We start from the raw sequence: 20978 nt of genomic DNA on the forward strand, positions 1-20978 counted from the left end.
AAAGAAATTCAGCCTCTTCTCAATACTCTTAACTTGAAATTTCTGCAGTTTTGCATAGATCTGTATGTCATCTAACATACTTCACATCTTATCAAACTATTGTGATTTATCCAGGATCACCACCCCTACTCCTTTGTTTGCAGGTCGAATGACCAAGCTTTGTGTCCTGGCCAACTGATTCAGAGCTTCTATTTCCCCATTAGTTAAATTAAAGAATATACCTTTATTATGCTGTTGGCTCTAATCTGAAGACCTTAGGTCATTCTCACAAACATCAATAAATGCTTTTAGGGCTGGTTTATTCTCAGGTGTAAACAAGCTTGTTTTTTTAAAAAATATTAAAAGTTTCATTCTTAAGTGGAAACATAATATTACACATAACATTTCTTGCAAACATTCTAAGTTCTAAAATAGTATCTATTAAAACGCTTCTGCTTGTAGGAACAAAGGAAAGTCCTTTGTTCAATATGCTACATTGTACATCAATCAACTGAAAGCTAGACAGGTTAAAAATCAGTTCACCTGTTTGTGGCTGCAGGTAGCAGGTCCCTTCCAGTTGTCTTCTACAGCCGAGTTCTCCTGTGGCTCCGTGAGCATCCTATCCGCTTCTCTTGCTGAATTGGGAGAGCTTCGGCCAAAAAAAATTGATGGGGATGATTGAGACACTTTCATGATTCACCAGTCAATAAACTAATCCCCCGGCACCTGACACAATTTTAGGTCTTACTACTGGTGTTACATCCTGTGGAACATTAACCGGGGATGTACTTCTTTGTTCTTATGGTATATTACAGTTCACTACTGTTTGTAAATCTTCTCTAAGTTCTCGTGCTTTGTCATCCATTCTTTCAGCCTCTCGTTTCCTGAATCCATTCAACTCATCTGAAGCTGAAATGACATTACTTCCGATTGAGGTTTGTACATCCGGCATTGTCTTCTTTCTTTGGATACTGTAAGCACTGAATTGTTATAATTAGGCATTTCTGCTTATTTGGTGTTACAAGGAGGCCTGGGATAATTTTAATGTCCCCAGCAATAACAAAGCATGAGAAAAAGAATGAACCTTTCTGGATGTTTACTGATTAGATTGTATAGTTCACTCGCTTAAACCTGATTGAAGAGATCTTGTTTTAGTGTAAGCTTGACACAAATATTCATGTGAGATTTAACTACCAGGCAAAAATTTGGAAGGGGTGGAGAAATGACAGAATATGTAATCAACTGGATAAAAAGCATTCATACTTTGTGTAAGGGTGTGTGATGGCCAATGTACAAGGGGTTGGATTGTGGATTCTGGTAGTTCATCATTCTGGCCTGATGAAAGAAGAGAATTTAGCCCAATAAGAATATTGAGAGGGGGCAGCAGGTAGCTGACCTTTGTAAAACACAGTGGAAAGTTTTGTTGATTTTGTATGCACCCCCTTTAAGAGGACAGAGGAAAAGATGAGAAGGAAGGTAACTAACCCTTCAAATATGTTGCCTTGTTGAGGTAGCTGGAAATTGAGGATTTTATAGATTTCCAAAATCTTACCAAATGAGCTTTGGAAACTTGCCAGATGCATTTCTCAAAGTATCATGTGGGACTGTAACTGAACGTTATATAATGTGTGTTTCATATGAGATACCATTGTTGTATAGTTATTGAGTAGTTTTGTACCTAATTTTACACTATAAAATGTACTGACAGTATTTATATATTAACCTAGAGAGGCAGCATATGGTTGCTAAATATTTTACTAAAACTAGATAGAGTTTATTTGCTGTAAACCACACATTACATTTCTTATTAGTTCTTTTCTGTTCTGTTTGTGCAAAGAAAAGTGCTAGAGGAAAGACAAATCAATTCAGTATTGCAGACCGAAATGTGCTTGGACTAGTACAATCTAATTTGGATTTAAAGATATCTGAAATGAACACAATAGAGATGGCGTCAGATTAGTTTATCTAGAGCTAGGCACATGTGTGTGTGTATATATATATATATATATATATATATATATACACATATATATATATATATGTATGTATATATATATATATATATATATATATACACACATATATATATATATATATATATATACATATATATATATATATATATATACATATATATATATATATATAAACATATATATATATATATATATTTTTTTTTTTAATGATTCAAAGTGAATTTGGAAAAAATGAATCATGCCCGCTTCCTGCTATGTGTTTATATTTTTCTATGGCTTAAAGTTAACGTGGAAATAATGAAAAGCATGAAGACTTCTATCTCCATTATGTGTACATTTTACACATTCCCTCTATTTATTGTTTAGCACAAAACAATCTGCTTCTTTTGGAGGAGCCATATAGCTCAGTAACCATATTAGAATATGCCATTTTTTTCCCCAAACATAATTGGTCACAGAAAAAGTTATGCTATTTAACGATGGTGATAGACAGAAAATTACTCATTATTACGTGTAAGTTCTTCCAGCGAAGTGGTTCTTTTTGGGATGTTTTTGGCGGGGAACTGTAGAAGTACTTTTGTGAGATAATCCCTACAGTAGTGGTCTTTAAAGGTAAAAGTTATGTTGGCACTAATCCTTAACTTTTGGGCTTACATGAGAAAGCTTTACAGATTTTGCTGAATTTCTCCTTTAGCACCAATACCCCTGAACAAGAGCCAATGGAGAGCCCTTGTGACTTTGTTCATTGTTATGAGACTGCATGCTTCATATAATATATGCTGAAAAAGCTTATTTTACTTGTGATAGCTACAGTAAGTGAGAAATGTTTGCAATGGAAATTCAGTCAACAATATAGAGTTTCTGTATAACTATGAATAGGGCCTCCCTCCGCAGCCATTACGGTGTCCCATTACTTGTCTGTCTCTCCCCAAGTTACCATAAACACTGTTCAAAACTGTCAGCATGCATACTGTTTTCTTCTTTACTTTTGAAATGAGGACAGAGATGTGGATTTAATTTAAAACTGTTATTAACTTTTGTTGACTAGATTAGTCCCACTAGGCTAGTAGCCTCTTTTCATGGGAGACACTTGGTGGTATTTATAGCACTATGGAAAATTTGGCCAGGGCACTGGGGAACTTCCTTCTACTTTTTTCGATATCTCAGGTGGATTTAAAAGATCTTACAGCATCTACCATCAACGCAGGGAGATGTGGTCTCAGTTGAACATCTCATTCAAGGGATGACACACTCAGGAATGCAGCACCTCCATTATGCTGCACTAAAGTGTCAGCAATCCGTTTACCTGGTATGGGAGTAGAGCCACAGCTTTCTGCACCAAAGGTGAGTGTGCAACCTTTTGCACTACTAACAATAATGGCCATCTGCTAAACAAAACAGTTGCACACTGAAAACAGACTCAGCATGAACAACAGTAAACTTTTTTCCCTTGAAGCTCACGTTCATTGAAAATGTATTGAAACTCATGTTCATTGAAAATGCACTGAAATTCACATTCATTAAAAATGTACCTGGCCAGTGGTGGATTAAGTGTACCTTGTTCCCTGGTCTGTTTTCACACCACTGGCATCCTGCATACATTTTTGGAAAAGTGCATAAATGCAACTATTTTATTCACTTTCCTGATTTAATGTATTTCTTGCTAAACACAGCAACATTAGAGTGCATTTTTAATTTGTAGTTTAGAACATTTTTTCATTAACCATTGAAACAAAATGTATTCACCAATAAATGACAAAAGCAGCTGTTTCAGAACATTTCAACCAAGTGTCAAGACCATCTGTAGCCAAAGGGTCTGGTAATTGGTTTAGAGGATTAAGACTCTAGTCTGTAACCAAGATAAAGGGTTTGAACCTGAGTAAGGGCATTTTACACACACACACACACACACACACACACACACACACACACACACACACACACACACACACACTCACACACACACACACTCTCTCACATTCTCTCTGATAAATGTAGACAGCTGTTAGAATAATAGATTTTGTATTTGCATGCATTTTCTGAAGGTTATGGAGTCTGAAACTCAAATGTTTGCCATTTTTTAGTGACTTTAATTCTCAATGATTTTCCAGGAAACCACACATTTTATCAGTAATAGAATAAGAATATGAGACAACAATCTGGACATTATGTGAAAGTCTGAACAGTGGAAAGGTATCTCACACACACACACACACACACACACACACACACACACACACACACACACACACACACACACACACACACCAACTTGTACATGCAAGTTTTCCTGCAAATCAGTCAGGCCATGCAAGAATCTGTTGCTGCTGGTTCATAGGTTCATAGGTTCATAGGTAAGTACTAGGCTATCTGCCCAAGGGCATTTATAAGCCTAGCCAGAATGTGTTGGCTTTCGCCACCCCCTTAGATTAGTTCCCTGTGCCTCTGTCCAGTAGAGCCATTAGTTCCCTGCGCCACTGTCCAGCAGAGCCGCTGCAGTGATCCCCGGGGTAAATTTTCTGTTTCCCATCCACCTGTCAAGGTTTCTCTTGAAGAGTGTTAGTGAGGGGCTCTGTCTGATGTATATTGGAATCCTGTTCCAAAGCATGGGGAGTCTCTGGGACAGGAATCTATCCCTCCAGCATGTCCTATTTATCATTGTGGTGAGGTTTATATCTCTAGAGCATGTGGCTCTCTGGGATTTGTTTTTTTTTTTTTAGGTGGAGCATGTCCATCAATTCTGGGTTGGACATGGCCTTGCATGTCAGGCAGAGATCACCTCTGAGTAAGCGGTATGCAACCAAGTACAGCTGGAGTTTCTTGAGTCAGGCTGCATAGGGCATCTGTTTGAGGCCAGTAATCCTCTTGGTGTGGTACTTTTGTGGTCTTTCCAGCTGTTGCAGGTGTCTTGTAAGGTACATCCCAAATGGGGCGTTGTATTCTGTGATGGGTCTAATGAGTGATAATAGAGGCACAATAACCTCTTTTGTTCTAGATGCAAACCCTTTTGTGATTAGGTGGGCCACATAGAAGGATTTTCTAACCACCTTGGCAATATGATTATCAAAGGAGAGATTACTATCTGCTTTGGTCCCCAGTTCCCCCTTATTACATTTTCTGCATTTAGGGGACTACCACCTATGTGGTAGTTCGCGGGTACTTTGTTTTTTCCAAAGGGGATGACTATGCACCTTTTGGCATTTAGCTTGAGGCCATGATTTTGACACCAGGTATCCGTCTCAGTGAGACCCTTCTGGAGGGTGTCTGTATCAGCCGGAGAATCAGTTATGGCCCCTAGTTTGCAGTCGTCTGTGAATGTGGTTAGCCATAGTCCTCCTATGCTTGCCTGTACCTCTGAGAAGTATATACCGAACAGGAGGGGTCCTAGGACTGAGCCCTGGGGGACGCCACTTGTAACCAGTTTAGAGTCGGACGTAGAGCCTGCAAGTCTCACCATGTGGGTTCTATCCATGAGCCAGCTGGCAACCCATCTCATGATGTAGGGGTTTATGTTCAAGCTGGTGAACTTGTCTATAATACTAGAATGGGGAATGGTGTCGAAAGCCTTTGCGAGGTCTAGGTAGGCTGTGTGGACCTCCTTTCCCTCGTCTAATGCCTTGGTAACTGTCTCAAAGAAATCCACCAGGTTTAGGAGGCATGATCTGCCCTTAACAAAGCCAAACTGGGTAGGGTTCAAGGTTTGGAGGTTCCCAATGTCTCTGTTAATGAGTTCCATGATGATGCACTCCATAGCCTTGCAGACCAGGCTAGTCAGACTTATAGGGTGATAGTTCCCGGGGTCCGTTGTGGCTCCACCTTTGTGGAGCAGGATAACTGTTGCTGTGCGCCACTCTGTGGGTACGTAGCCTGTAGAGAGGCTGAGCTTGAACAGTGTGTTTAGATGAGGGGTTAGTTCATTTTGGAGCTCTTGTAAGACATAGCCTGGGACACCGTCCGGTCCCATTGAAGCTGTGTTTTTGGCTTTGGATAAGGCTGTTTTAACCTGTGTGTCAGTGATTGACGGGGCCTTACATTCTTCTGGTATGGTTATGGGCCCTTTAGGGGGTGAGAGGAGGGTGAAGTTTGCACTAAACCTTTCTGCCAGAATGTTGGCAATATCAGTCGGTTCAGTGTATTTTGTACCATTCTGCACTAATTCAGAGCAGATCTGAGAGTTTCCACTTAGGTTCTTGACATAGCTAAAGAATGTTTTGTGGTTATCTTTGAAGTCATTGCCAATTTTTCTTTCAAAACTAGCCTTGGACTATTTAATGAGGGATCATAGTTTCTTGCTGATACTGATCAGGGATGTCTTTCCTTTTTGGGGTTTTACTTTTTTCTGTACTAGTTTCCTCCTTCTGTTATATAGCTTGTTAATGGCAGGGGTCCACCAGACTGGTTTCCTTTTTCTGGAGGAGTGAGTCTTGGTTTTACTTGGGATAGCATGATCCATGCATTACTGCAGATGCTCATAGAGTGCCTTTGTAAAGGTTTCAGCAGCTTGGACAGCATTGTCCTTTAGCATGGGGGCTGTGAACCTTTCCACCTCGGTCTTAAGTAACGTGAAGTTTGCTTTTGAAAAGTTTTTCACGGTGGTTTCCTTGATTGGGGGTGGGGGCGGAATGTGGATATTCAGAGTGATTAGTCTATGGTCTGATCTAACCAGCGAGGGGTTGACCTCCAGTGTGGAATACCGGTCGCCCATGTTGGTGATGACCACGTCCAATATGTTGTTCCCTGTGGTGGGGGTGTTGACCAGTTGATCCAGGGCATTCGAGTTTATAAATTCTAGGAAGTGTTGGGCAAGGGAGTTAGTACTTGAGTAGTTCTCCCAGTTTATGTTTGGATAATTGAAATTACCCAGTATTAGGGTGTTTGGTAGGACCTTCATATTTCCCAGTGTCTCCAGAAATGCGGAATGGGGGTCCTGGGTCATGGTGGGTGATCTGTAGCAAGCTATAATTTGGATTTCAGTTTTGCCCATTGTTAGTTGCACATGGATGATCTCTGATGCATTGTGCTGTGCCACTAACCTGGAGGTGTGGGTATCCTTGATGAATATGGATACACCTCCGCCTTTTGTGTTTCGGTCCTGGTTCTGTGGCCAAAAGGTATGGTATGAGTTATAGCCTAGTAGTGCTGGGGCACTCTCAGGAGCCTTAAACCAGGTTTTGGTTACTGCACAGATGTCAATGTTCTCCATACTGAGGAGTGCCTCGAGTGCGTGCATTTTGAGGTTTAGACTTCTGGCTTTGAGTAGCATTACCCTCAGGTTTTGGTTACTTGTGCTATTTATGGTGCTGGGTTTGTCTTTTGAGCCTTGCCTAAAAAAGGCACTATGGGGGTGGCAAGAGCCTTGGCCAGTATTCAAAAGCCTAAGGGTTACAGGTGCAAGCCATCTCTTGCGAAGCAACATGGCTTGTCGAGCATGTCATCCCAGGCAGAAAGATACTGGATCCCCTTTGAATGACACCAAAAACTTAGCCAATTGTTGAAATTTTTTTCTTTATACTGTGGCATCATTCTTGGTGAGGGCAGGATGCTACTCAGGGTCAGGGCCATACCGGCCTGGGCTACATGATCAGAGAGCTCTTCCATGTCTCTTTTCATGTAGTCCAGTGAGGTACATCTCAGGTCATTCACACCAGCATGGACAATGACAGAGTTCGTGCTTGTGTTATGTGACAGATTCTGGCACCCGACAGGCAGCTAACTGTAACCTTCTCCTTTTCCAGCCTAGTTAGTGGGCCATCAGTGTGCCTGACTGTAGAGTTGCCTATTACTAGTGTGTTGGGTATGTTATTTTGCCTTAAAGGCTGTGACTGCGTGATTGAATTCAGTTAGAACTTGCACACTCCTCCTGGACCTATGGTTCATAGCTGTTCCAGTAGTTAGGAATTCACAAACACACACACACACACATACACACACACACACACACACACACACACACACACACACACACACACACACACACACACACACACACACTGGTACTGTAAGATCCCCCGCAAATCAATCCATTAAGCACTGCAGTAGTTCAGAATTCACATATGCACTCTAATGTGCTGCAAGTTCCCCTGCAAGTCAGTCTGTCAGGTGTAAGGAATTCAAATCAAATCCTGTGCATTTTCTATTTCTCTCTCTCTGTTGTGTGTGCATGTGTCTTAAAGTACATCATAAGATGCATGGATGCAGAAATAGTAGGAATATGGCTGGCCACCCCAGCCAGCAGGCCCTAGGCAATTGCCTAGATCACCTAGTGCTGGATCTGGCTGTGACTGTGAAAGGTTTTAAGTATTGATGAGACCCTGAGTCCATGTGCAAAAGCAGCAGAGTGATTGTGGTAGTTGGGAGCACTTAAATTTACAAATGGCCTCCCATACCTCTAGACTGTTATTAAAGACTGTGCTACTTAGCAAATACATGCACCATCATTTAATCTGCAGTTTATATGATGTCTTCTGTATTAACATTCCAAAAATGTGTAGTAGAAGTGGAAGCGCAGCAAATCTTATGCCATGATGTTCATCTCATCACTCTCCGTGCTGCAGTAGCCTATGGGTTGTATCCCGACAAAGATACAGCACCCAGCCAGCTTCCCAAAGCCCTAACTCCCTCCTGCATAGTCACTGTAGCTGTCCATAGGCTAATCCATTTTGTATGTATATATAAAATTATTTTCTTGCCATCTCATGCAGATATGTCTCAGACTTCCCTGGTGCAGTAGTTAGCCAAGGCTTCTTGTTCTACAAATAAGATCCCTTTTGGAGACTCCTTCCACACATATAAATTATATTTTGAATATTTTTTAGTGTTTTTACTGTTTTGAGGGATAAATAGCAGTATGTTACTTTAAGAATACCAGCTTTTAAGGCACTTCTGTAAACATTCCTCAGTTACTGTCGCTCTAGGGATGGTTTCTAGGATTTTGCTGTCATTTAGTGCTCTAGAGCTATATTTGTGTACTTAAAATGTTTTTGGGCAGCCAGAAAGCATTTTTTTCTGGAAAAGTAGCAGGATTATATGTGAATGCTTATGCTTACACTTGGTTTGCTTAAATTTTATGCTGTTTTACAGGGCAGCTAAGTTTGTTTAATTCTGTCTTTCTTTTGTCAGGGAATTCTTGTATGCTGCTTGTATTACTTTGTTGTGAGGTAAATTTGATTGGACTGGAAGTGTTGTGTGCTGTTCATGCTTACTAGTGACAACCTACCTTCTATGCTCTCCATGCCCTGGAACAGGCTCCCCACCCATTTCAAGCAGAGTCCATCTGTAACCCTATTTAACCTTGACCAATGGATGGGAAATCAGAAATTCACCCAAGGTCTGGTCCCCATGTTTCTAATACACAGAGGCAGACAGTAATCCCCAAACTAACATACCCCCCAAATAACCTGTAGAAATGTTCTAACATATTCCCTCCTAATAAACACCCAAGATACATGTGGACACAACTTAGTTGAGTTGCACAGCTAGACTTATAAAGGCCCTGGTGGTTGTTAGCCTAGTATATACCTATCAAACTATGAACAAACTCCTTCAGGCATACTTTACCTGCAAAAAAGGCTTCTTCCCCAGCTACAGCACGGATACTTATCCCGGTCCTGCTAGCCTTTCTCCTGATGTACCTAAAAAGAAAAAAATAAAACAATTGCAACATTAGTCTTTACTTCCTTTGTGGGCCATTACTATGCTTTTACTATGCTTAAGCCAATTGTGGGTACTCTGTAGGGACCGCTGCAGATTCCTCAGACTACTTGGAAATAGTTCCTGGAATCCTTCTGGTGTAGCCTTGCTGGCCAGTATGGACTGGGGGTCAGATACATCCTCTGTTACTGTTTCAGTGCCCTTCTTGTGCACAGGCACACCATCCAGTTTAGGTACAGGAGATATTTAGAGAGGATCTTCTCAAGGTGCCCAGGGAAAGAGACTTTTGCTCAAGATGATATGCTGTCCTTTGACCATTTACCCTTTGTAGATGTACTTAGGGAAAATAAACAAAGTCAGTCATATTGAAAATAAAGAAATAGGTCATAGATTTATAGGTATTTACTAGGCTAGCAATCATAATGGCCTTTTTAAGCCTAGCCATGCATCTCAAAGCCATGAATCCCAAATCTCTGACAAGTTCTGGTACCCTTAATAAGTGTAAGTAGGCCTTGGGCAATCAAACATTTACAAGCAGCAGCATGGGAGATGGAACATTTACAGGCTTCCTCTGTCCATTAGAGACGTAAGTGACAAACCAGGGATGAATTTTTTGTTCTACATCCAGTTGACCAAGTTACAGTTGAATTGGCTTAGGGAGGAACTGTGCTTCACATGGATGGGGTGCTTGTTCTAGAGAAGGGGTAATCTCGGGGATACATAACTGTCTCTCTAGCATGTTCTATTTATATCACAGACAAGGTTTAAGTTTTTAGAACAGGTGATTCTGGTGCTGTTTGTTTTGTGGACATGCATGAGCTCCATCAAAGTGGGGTCTGACAGTGCCTTGTAAGCCAGGCATAGATCTCCTCTCAACTGCCTATAGGAGACAGAATACAATGACAGGCTCTTGAGGCAGTCTGCATAGGACAGGTTTACACTCTGTATTGTTTTAGTGTGGAACCTGTGTGGATGTTCCAATTGTTGGATATGCCTGGTTAGGTACATACCAACGGGGGCATTGTACTCAATGATCATAGGAGGTTACTAGGCTAATGGCCCTGGGGCCCTTATAAGCCTACCCAAGAGTTTATCCCCAAAAAGAAACCTCAGCCAGCACCTGTTGCCCCTGTCCATGAGGGACAAAGGTGAAACCCCCTGGGACAAATTTGTGGTTTCCCATCCAATCATCAAGGTTGGGCACTCTGACATGTATGGGAAGTCTATTCCAGAGATGGGGCAGCCTTTGGGAGACAAACATGTCTCTCCAGCAGGTTTTGTTGATGTCACATATTAAATTTAGGCCTATCGAGTAGGTAATGCGCGAGGAGTTAGACTTACGGATATGGAGCATCTCTAGTAAGGCAGGGTCAGTTATTGTCTTTTAGGTGACCCACAGATCACCTCTGAGCAATCTGTATGATACTGAGTAGAGTGATAGTGATTTGAGCCTGTCCACATAGGATCAGTGTTGGAGGCCATGGATTCTCTCTGTGAGGTATTTCTGTGGCGTTTCCAGTTGGTGCAGGTGTTTAGAGAGGTACATACCAAAGGGGGCATTCTACTCAATTATAGGCCTAATGAGAGAGGAGTACAGAGAGGTAATAACCTCCTTTTTTCTGGATGCAATCCCATTACTTATGAGATGAACCAAGTAAAAGGCTTTTCCTGACCACTGCCGCCACTTTATGGTCGAATGTGAGATTGTTGTCGACCTGAGTATCCAGGTCTCTCACCACAGGTTGTGTACTTAAGGGGTTCCTGTTGATGTGGCAGTCAGTAGGGGCCATGTTTTTTTGCTAAATGGTATGAAAATACATTTTTTGCGTCTAAGTTAAGGCCATGACTTTGGCACCAGTTATTTGTAGCTGTGAGACCCTCTTGCATTATGTTAACATCATTTGGGGAGTCAGTGACAGCACCCAACTTACAGTCATCCGCAAATGTGGTCAGCTACAGGCCCTTTGTCTTTGCCTGGACCTCTGAGAAGTAGATGCCAAACAGTAGGGGTCCTAGGACAGCTCCCTGGGGAACACCACTAGTGAGAGGTCTGTTGTTGGAGGTGGTGGCGCCTATTTTGACCTTGTCAGTCCTGTCCGTGAGCCAGTTGGCCACCCACCTGATGAGATAGGGATTAACGCCAAGTTGTGTTAGCTTTTCGATGATGCCTGAGTGGGGATTGTGTCAAAGGCCTTGGCCAAGTCAAGATAAGCTGTATGTACTGACTATCCCTCATCCAGGGCCTTGGTGACAGTCTCAAAGAAGTCAACCAGGTTCAATAGGTATGATCTGCCCCTGACAAATCCAAATTGGGTGGGGTCAAGTGCTTGGATATTGCCTTTGTCCTTTTTATGAGATCCATAATAGTAAGCTCCATGGCTTTACAGATCAGACTTGTCAAGCTAATGGGGTGATAGTTTCCCAGGTCAGTAGTGGCACCACCTTTGTGCAAGGAGATGACAATGGCAGTTCTTCATTCAGCTGGAATGAAGCCTGCAATTAGGCTGTGATTGAATACGGTGATCAGCGGCGAAGCTAGTTCTTGCTGGAGATGGTGCAGAATATAGCCTGGGGTACTATCAGGTCCCATAGAAGCTGTTTTCTTTGGATAGGGCCTTTAACACTTGATCTACTGTGATGTGAGGTGTGAGACAAGTATCGGGATGTCGACTGGGCTTGGGGGGCAATAGGGGGGTGAAATTAGCACTGAACCTATCATCTAGCAGGTTGGCTAAATCAACAGGATCAGTGTAATTGGTATCATTAAGTACTAATTCAGAACAAACTTGAGCTTTGCCATGAAGAAGGACTTGTGGTTTACCTTTATTTCAGAGGCTAGTTTCAACTCATAATTTGTTTTGGATAGGTCTGATGAATGCCAAATACAGTGGAACAATGACTTCCTTGGGCATACATGCTATACCTTTGTTTATAAGTTGCACAGCATAGAATGATTTCCTTACTACTGTAGACACATGATTGTCAAATGGTAGATCACTGTCTATGTGTGTCCCCAGGTCCCTCATTACTGTGTCAACTCTTAGGGGTGTGTTGTCAATATGATAGTTACTGGGGTGAATGACTTCCTGAAGGATACTATTATGCATTTCTTGGCATTTAGTTTTAGTCCATGGCTGTGACATCATTTATTTGTCTGTGTCAGCCCTTCCTGAAGAACGTTTATGTTGGTGGGGGACTTCAGTGACAGCTCCTAATTTGTAATCATCTGCAAATTATGTCAGCCAGAGGCCATTGACATTGGCCTTGACTTCAAAGAAGTAAATGACAAAAAGGAGCTGTCCCAGGACTGATCCCTTAGGGACTTCACTTGTGACTGGCCTCTTTGTAGATGTGGACTCCCCAATTCTGACTTCCTGGGTCCTGTGTTTGAGGCAGCTGGCTATTCACTGGGAGACATAAGAGTCTGCACCTAACCTCTTGAGTTTTCCAACAATGCCTGTGTGGGGTATTATGTCAGATGACTTGGCCAGGTCAAGGTAGGCAGAGTGAACCATTTTGCCCTCATCCATTGCTTTGGTGACCTTCTCAAAGAAGTCCACCAGGTTGAGTAGTCTTGTCCTGCTCTTGATGAAACCAAATTAGGTTAGGTCTAGTGTCTGGGGTTTTCCTATGTCATTATTGATCATTCCATGATAATTCTTTTCATGGCTTTGCATATGAGACCAGTGAGATGTATGGTCTGTAGTTTACAGAGTCTGTAGATGGCCCAGCTTTGTGCAGAGGGATGACTGTTGCTGTTCTCCATTCATGAAGCACAAGGCCTGTTTGGAGGCTACAGCAATTCCAGAGGGCCTGATAGGTCATGTTTCATGCTATTTAGAAGGCATCCTGGGATATTGCCTGGGCCCATTGATGTATTGTGTTTGACCTTAGAGAGAGCATTAAGGACCTGTTCCCTAGTGATAGCAGGGAGAGTTATATTTGATGATATTTACTGAGAGAAGGTTGAGGGGGAGAGGGGGTAACGTTTGCGCTGAATTTGTCAGCCAATAGGTTTGCTATATCTTCTAGCTTAGTAAAGGTGGATCCATTAAAAATGAGCTTCACACACAGTTGTGTATTGTCTTTTGAGGTTGCAGACATAGCTAAAGAATCCCTTTTGGTTGCCTTTGGCCTGGGAGGATTTGGCTTTGATAGACTTTATTTGTCTTTTGAGTTGTTTGTTTTGTTTGATGAGATCCTTTTATCCTACTGGGTGCTGCAGCTCCTAATTTTTGCCATGATTTTCTTCCTTCTGTTATACAGTCTGTTGATGTTGTGATTCTACATGGTGGCTTGTTTTTTGAGTTAGTTCTGTACATATTCTTGGTGTGTACAACTGCCTCTACTCAGCTATTAACATGCTTGTATGGAGTTTCCATAAACTGTTCTGTGAAGGCAACAGTGTTCTCAGGGTTTATGTGGGCCTGAGACTTTGCCAGGTTATCACTTAATAGTAGGATGTTAGCCTTAGAGGAGTTCCTAAATGTTCCATGGTTAGCTGGGTTCCAAGTTTTGTTTTTACTTCAAAGGAGACCATTTTGTCGTTTGACTTTACCAGATAAGATATTACACTAGGGGGTGTGCAGCACTCGCCCATATTAGTGAGGACCAGATCCAGTATGGTTGCAGCCATGGTTGGCCTATTGACAGTTTGGCCCAGGCAGTTTGTATTTACAACGTTCGGAAATCTCTGTGCCTTTACATTTGGTGTCATATATGATTTCCAGTTAATAGTGAGGTGATTAAATTCTCCCATGAGTATGGTATTGGGTTGGAATTGTGAGTATTTCCAATAAGTTTAAATACATGATATAGGTTTCCTGGGTCATACAGGGGGACCTATAGCTTGCAAGAAAGTTTTATGGGATTTTGCCTATGGTGATTTGAACGTGGAGAAGCTCAAGTGCATTGTCCTGTTCGACCAGCATTGAAGTACATTTATTTTTGACATGAACTGAGACACCTCTACCTTAAGTCCCAGTATTTGTAGTAGCTGTTATAAATGTGTGAAAGACATTATAGCCTTGTACAATAAGACGTTGTCCTGTTCAATTCTCAGCTAAAGCGTCTTCTATGTGGAGACATGCGTGAATGGGCGTACCTTCGTTGAAGGTTGTATGTCAGGGCTGGCAACTCGGTACGTAAAAATCTACTGCCAATCATTAGCGGACCGGAGTTCCGCTGTGGCGACCCCTAACCAGGAAAAAGCTGGAAGATACAACAACAATAACAACTATCAGTGTGGTATCCACAAGTTTAAACCATGTGTCAGTGATTACATAGATGTCAGCATTCTCAAGGGTGAAGAGAGCTTCTAGGGAGTAGAGTTTGTTTAGACTCCTAGTGTTGAGCAAGTAACATCTTTAGATTTTGTTGGTTTTGATTTGCTGTGTTGGAAGTACTTTCATTTTGGCATTGCCTAAAAAAAGGCACTATGGGGGAGGACAATGTTTTAGCTGATATTTGAAAGCCTAGAAGAGAGACATGTAGGCCATCCCTGGCAAAGTAGCATGCTTTGTTGATCATCTTCTTCCAAGGTGACAAATATTGCACCCCCTTAGAATGACATCAGAAACTAAGCCAATTATTAAAGTCAGTCATCTTTTGTTCATCCTTGGAGAAGGTAAAATGTTTTTCAGTACTAGGCTTATAACAGCCTGGGACACATATTCCAAGAGCTCAATGATGGCTCTCTTCATATAGTATAGGGAGGTATGTCTCAGGTCATTCACACCCACATGGACTATAACTGTGTCATACCGGTACTTGTAGTCCAGTGACCTGAGTGCGTGTGTAATGTGGCAGATACTAGCCCCTGATAAACAACCGACTGTGACTTTCTCCTTACTCAGCCTGGTGAGAGGGACATCAGTGTGTCCCACAATGGAGTCTTCATTGACCAGAAAGTTGAATTGTGTGGTGGCTTGCCTTACGGGCCTAGAAGTAGAGGCTCCATACAATGTGATTTTATGTGTTGATATGGGTGTTGTTTTGAAAGAGTGCATTTGGGGTTGCTAAGGGTATTTATGTTTACTTCACCTAGGAGGTTTTGGGGGTTTAGGAAGGTTCCATTTAAGTGCCTCAGTATATTTGAGTCGATGTGTCTGCTTTGAATTGTGTGTAATGAGTACAGCATGTGTACTACTGACAATCTTACTGATATTAGGAGTGCTTTTATGTGAGAGCTTTGCCTTCAGTGACATTGTGTAAATACATCCCTCATGTACCATATCAGTTTGTTTGAGAAGTAACTGGTTGTCAATAAATATAAGGCAATGTCTACATTGCCTCAGGATGCCCATATTCACCAAGCTGATGACAGAGAGAGTGGGAAAGTTCATATCCATGGCAACAGACCTTTTTTTATTGATTAAGCAGTTGCAGTGAGAATATAAAGTAATGTCAGGAGTATCCGGTTTGCAACTCTGATGGTAGTGCTTGTCACTGCAAACTAGTTGTGCTGTGTGTGACTAGGTATCGGTCAAATTTCAGTGGTGCTTTTACAGGAAAATGTCAAGTCAAGGTGTCTGCATGTACACAGGGCACTTCCATACACCTGAGAGGAAACTAAAAAGTAAACCCTGATGATTATGGATAGAGTATTTAGGCAGATATTCTGAAATTACGTTACACAGCAGGAAATCAAGCAGTATTTACTGGAAAGAAAGACTTAGCTTGTCAGAAATGATGAAAAGAGCGGAGTCACCTGAATGGCTGCTGCCTGGCTGCTACTAGTGCTGGTCTCACCACAGCTTCATGCTGCTGGGATACAGTGCTCCTTTGCCTCTTCTCTCACCAGAAGCAAAACAGTATCACCAGTCCCAAGATGCGAAACATGCCACAGGCTCTTTGGTGATCCACAGTCTTGTCCCAGATGATGCAAGAGTCTGTAAGATTGTTGTACCTTTTTTCTGGTAGATGCCTTAAGTATCAACCAGACCATTTTGGAAGGTGAAACCCCAATACTCGATGCCCAGAAATCAGAAATGGTCAGGAATCAATGCTTTTCTCTCACCAGGAGCACAATATAAGCATAAATTCCAGGCTGGTCCCTATTGATCAGCCCCTATGTTCTTTCTCTCACCAGGATCTAATCAAAGCACTAATCCCAAGATGACTACTGAAAGACATAATATGGACTTTCCAATAATTGATGGTTTTGGTGTAGATGTTGCAGATTTTAAAGGCAAGATGCAAAAAAATGGGTTAATATCCTTGGAGGTGCAGTATGCACTAAGCATTTAGATATGAAAGAGGGGGCAATTATGTTTTAGCTATCTAAGTGGAGAGCCACTAGTTTTAAAAGAGCAATATTGATTGGAAGGAGTTTGGCATACCTTTCAGCTGTACAGATTTGGCAGAATGTTCAGATTTCTCCCCATATTTTTGGTACATGTTTCATAAAATTGTGTTTTTTTAGCAAACCATTGGCAAATAATTGAAGATTTAAGTCAGAAAATAATGACTGACATGTTTCAGACTTCATACCTTTCAGAAAATTCATGCTAATGCAAAAACTGTTATTCTGTCTACTTTCTAAGTTTGTAAGACCAACGTTTAAAAACTGTCTCTATTTTTGGGCCTTTGTCTCCCAGTTATTTATGGCTTTTTACTGATTTCTTACTCTAAGAGGTTGAGAGGTGTGTGATGGTGGGCACTTTATATTCTGGTTCTGTGGCATACAGTGGGATGGCCAATAAATTTAAACAGATGAAGGGGGAGTGATTTCACAAAATGATAATTTTGTGCTTACTCACAATAGCCAGTGAAAGAGGAGAGGGAAGGAGATATGTGGTCAAATTAAAATAAGTGGCTGGCAACTAGAAAGACTTGAATTTAAAAACACAATAGCAGCAGGAATGGTGGGGAAAAACAAAACTTAATTTCTATGTCACTCACAAAAGACACAGCTGTGGTCTCTTTCCTAGTTCAAATATGCAATCAAAAGCAGAATACAAGTAAAACAGTGTAAAGAAAATAAATCACAATATACAAAACAGAAGAAGGCAATGAAGCAATATATAGTACAAGAAAGCAAAAACAAACTAATCTTTGCCTCATAGGAAGTTGTGGCAGAGTAAGCTTTTTCAGTTTACTCTAGAGCCCTCTGGAATCTAGGTCAGAGGATATTCACATCCTCTATGGCTGTTGGAGTCTCCTCAGTGGGCAAGAAAGAGCTACTCTTGTCATTCATGAGAGAGAGAACAAGGAAGGTTTCCCTGTTGTGTCAGAATGCTGTGCCCATCCCTGGAAAGGCTGCTGGTGCCATTAGTAACGTGGTTCAGCCCATGTTCCTATCAAAAAAGACACAGAAATCCAAGCATGTATATACTCCTCCTCAACTTTCTTTGTGTATGAGTTCAGGCTGTTGATCTTTCTTGGAAAGTAGTTTCTGCTAAAAGAAAGAGGAATTCCGCTTTTTGTGAAGAGATTCAAGATTCTGAATCTGAACAGAAAATGCAGGGTCAGTTAAATTTTTTCCCCCTCCGATTTCTGAGTTAGACTCAGAGAGAGCTCAGTTTCTGATTCTGTCTGTGGAAATTTGTCTTTCTCTGAAGCTATTGCTAGAATGTGCTAGTGTTTTCAGTGGGAGAAAACATAGGTTTCTTGGTCCTTCAGAAAATACTTTTTTGAGTTGTTACAGAAGGATTCCCAGAACATACATATTTCTTCCTGTTCTCTCTGTTTTTAAAGATCTGTGTTACTAAATGCAATTTTCCTGATAGTTAGCCAGCTGCCACTAAAAAGGCAGATAGGATGTATAAGGTTCCTCAATCTTTTAATTTTTATATACTGTTCCCAAACCTGACTCAACAGGAGCTTTAGTTGATCCCACTGCTGCTAAGCCGTTAGTTAAGTCCAATCCTACTCTTTCTGGTAAAGATGGAACAATTACTGCTAGGTAAGGAAAAAAAGTATATACTCCTGCAACTTTGATTTTCAGAATTTTGAATTGTCAGACTCGTATGTTAAGGTTTGTTCTGACAAATTGTGAAAGTATGCTTTATCTGCAGTTTCTTTTAGTAAGGAAAATCTTATTTAAATAACTTTGTTTTTTCTATTGCAAAAGTCACTACTTATTGTTTGCAGTGTGTGTATGACTTTGTTGATAACTCTTCCAGGACTGTGGACACAGGTACTGTTTTGAGGAGGATTGCATAGCTGCATTCTCAGAACCTTACAGATGATGTTAAAAATGAGATTTTAAATTATTCCTTGGATAGAGATTTAGTGTTTAGCCCCTCTGCTGCAGAGATGATCAAACATTTTATGAAAGACAAAAGCTGATCCAGGAAATCCCTAAGAAATTTCAGCCCTCCTTTCCAAATTTTCCAGTGGATTTTTTATCTCCTCATCCAGTTTTGGCAAAAAAATAAACAGTTTTAACTCAACAAGATAGAGGTAAATACATGTTTCTGAAGAAATGGCAAGGAGGTTCCAAAAAGAAGTCTCGAACCTCCCAAAACCAAGGACAGTCCAACCTGTCTGAATGACTATTCAGGAGACCTTGTGACCCCTCCCACCTTGGCCTTTTTTTTCTTCCAGAAAGTCTGAATCTTCATTTTTCTCTTTGGCAACAGATTGTTTCAGACAAATGGGTTCTGAAAATCAAAAACACAATGCGCCAGGTGTAACACAAAAATGACCAGACAGGAAATTCAGTAGGAGATTTGCAAATCACTTTACTCCACAGACTAAGCACTTTTTTCCCAAAAAACAAGTGACTTCATAGGAATAAAAACATCAGTTTACACACTACTATTTATATACTGCCACCACCTATCAACGAACCACCTCATGGATAATTCATCATTATAACACAATGAATAGTAAAACCTGTCTAAAATCATTTATTTGCTAAAAATAATAGAAACTACATACACATTTTGTTTAATCTGCTAAAAATTAATTATTTTCAAAAAATATTGTTAAAGTATATTAGCCCTCATTTTTAAAATACTAATCCTAGATAAAAGAAAATCATTAAGACTGGGAAACTTATAGACATTAAGCCTCATGAAAGCTCTTTGTATTCCAACAAGGTGCCTAGATGACCTCCCATTTCAGAAGTCTCAACACTGCCAATAAAAAAAGTGAATTGTTAAAATTGCTACAATACTTTTGATGCCTATGTAATGCATTGGTTGAATTGTTTCTTTGAATGTCATAATAATGTTGCCTACTTCTATCCCTTAATCTTCTATTAGTTTTTCCAGTGTAGAATACTGGGCAGGATGTACACATAGCCAAATATACCATGAGTTGTATCACAGTTATGTCTACCCGGACATGCCAAATTTCTTTTCAAACCCTTCTACCACTATATAGAGATAGATAAATCAGCAGTATTTGCACCAACACAAAGACTCATTCAGTTGGAACGTCCAGTAAACTTAGTCCACCTATATTGACCTTCAATCAAATTCTTTATATCCATTCCTTTACTAAAAATTAGTATGAGTTGTCCAGCAACTTTCTTCTTTAATTCACCTGTAAAATCTAAATTCGATAAACTCTTGAAAGATTCAACATATTTCAGTATCGCCCTATTATATGGCAATACCAAGGAAAGAGATTAGATGGGTCCCATCCCCAGACTGACTATCTATTGATGTATTAACTTCACTGTTAACTTGCAAAAGTGATGCAAATCTAGTAGATCTACCTCTCACCACTTCTACTTTAACTGAATGAGGTAAATACTCAGCATGACCCCCCCCCTTTAACATATACCACAGACTATGCAACTCTTTAACAAAGGCATTCTTGTGTGTAATCAGTCTAGACAGGCAGACCATCTGACCCTTAATAATCCCTCTTTTTTGGTGAAATGGAAGACAGCTCTCAAAATGTAAATAGTAGAAGATAATAATAGAAGGTATATTTCTGAAAGATAGTTGAAGTAAAACTTTGCAGTAAACTATCCTTTCCAATAGTTACATCTAGATAGTTGATGCTGGAAAATCAAATTGATATGTGAACCTTAAAAAAACTAGTCTAATACCTTCTAAGTATGATGTAAAGACTACTGATTGATCTTCAGAACCTTTCTGTAATATCAAGATATTATCTAAAATCTATAATAGGCATGGATCAAAGATTGATATTATGAATTAAATACATAACATTCTTCACACACTGCCAAAACTTCATTGGCATATACTGGGGCACATGCTGCACCCATAGCTACACCAGAAAACTGATGGAAATACTCATCTTCAAAGAATGTAAAATTATTAGAAAGTACCATTTCTAATAAGGCATCAATCACCTGAATCTCAGCAGTAGAAGTAGATTTTTGGCCAGTTAAAAAATCACTAAAAAAATCATGATCCTCAATATGTGGAATCACTGTAAATAAATTAATTC

At 40.6% G+C, this 20978-nt stretch overlaps 1 protein-coding gene across 1 annotated transcript in view; it reads left to right on the plus strand.

Annotated features, from left to right (window-relative positions):
- The window catches only part of LOC122816478 (ADP-ribosylation factor-binding protein GGA1-like), a 1452484-nt gene that overhangs the window by 118238 nt on the left and 1313268 nt on the right, over nt 1-20978 (plus strand). The gene's annotated exons all lie outside the window — the stretch shown is intronic.

The sequence above is a fragment of the Protopterus annectens genome, chromosome 12.part0 (assembly GCF_019279795.1).
Source record: "Protopterus annectens isolate FY-2018-M chromosome 12.part0, PAN1.0, whole genome shotgun sequence".
Classification (NCBI taxonomy): domain Eukaryota; kingdom Metazoa; phylum Chordata; order Ceratodontiformes; family Protopteridae; genus Protopterus; species Protopterus annectens.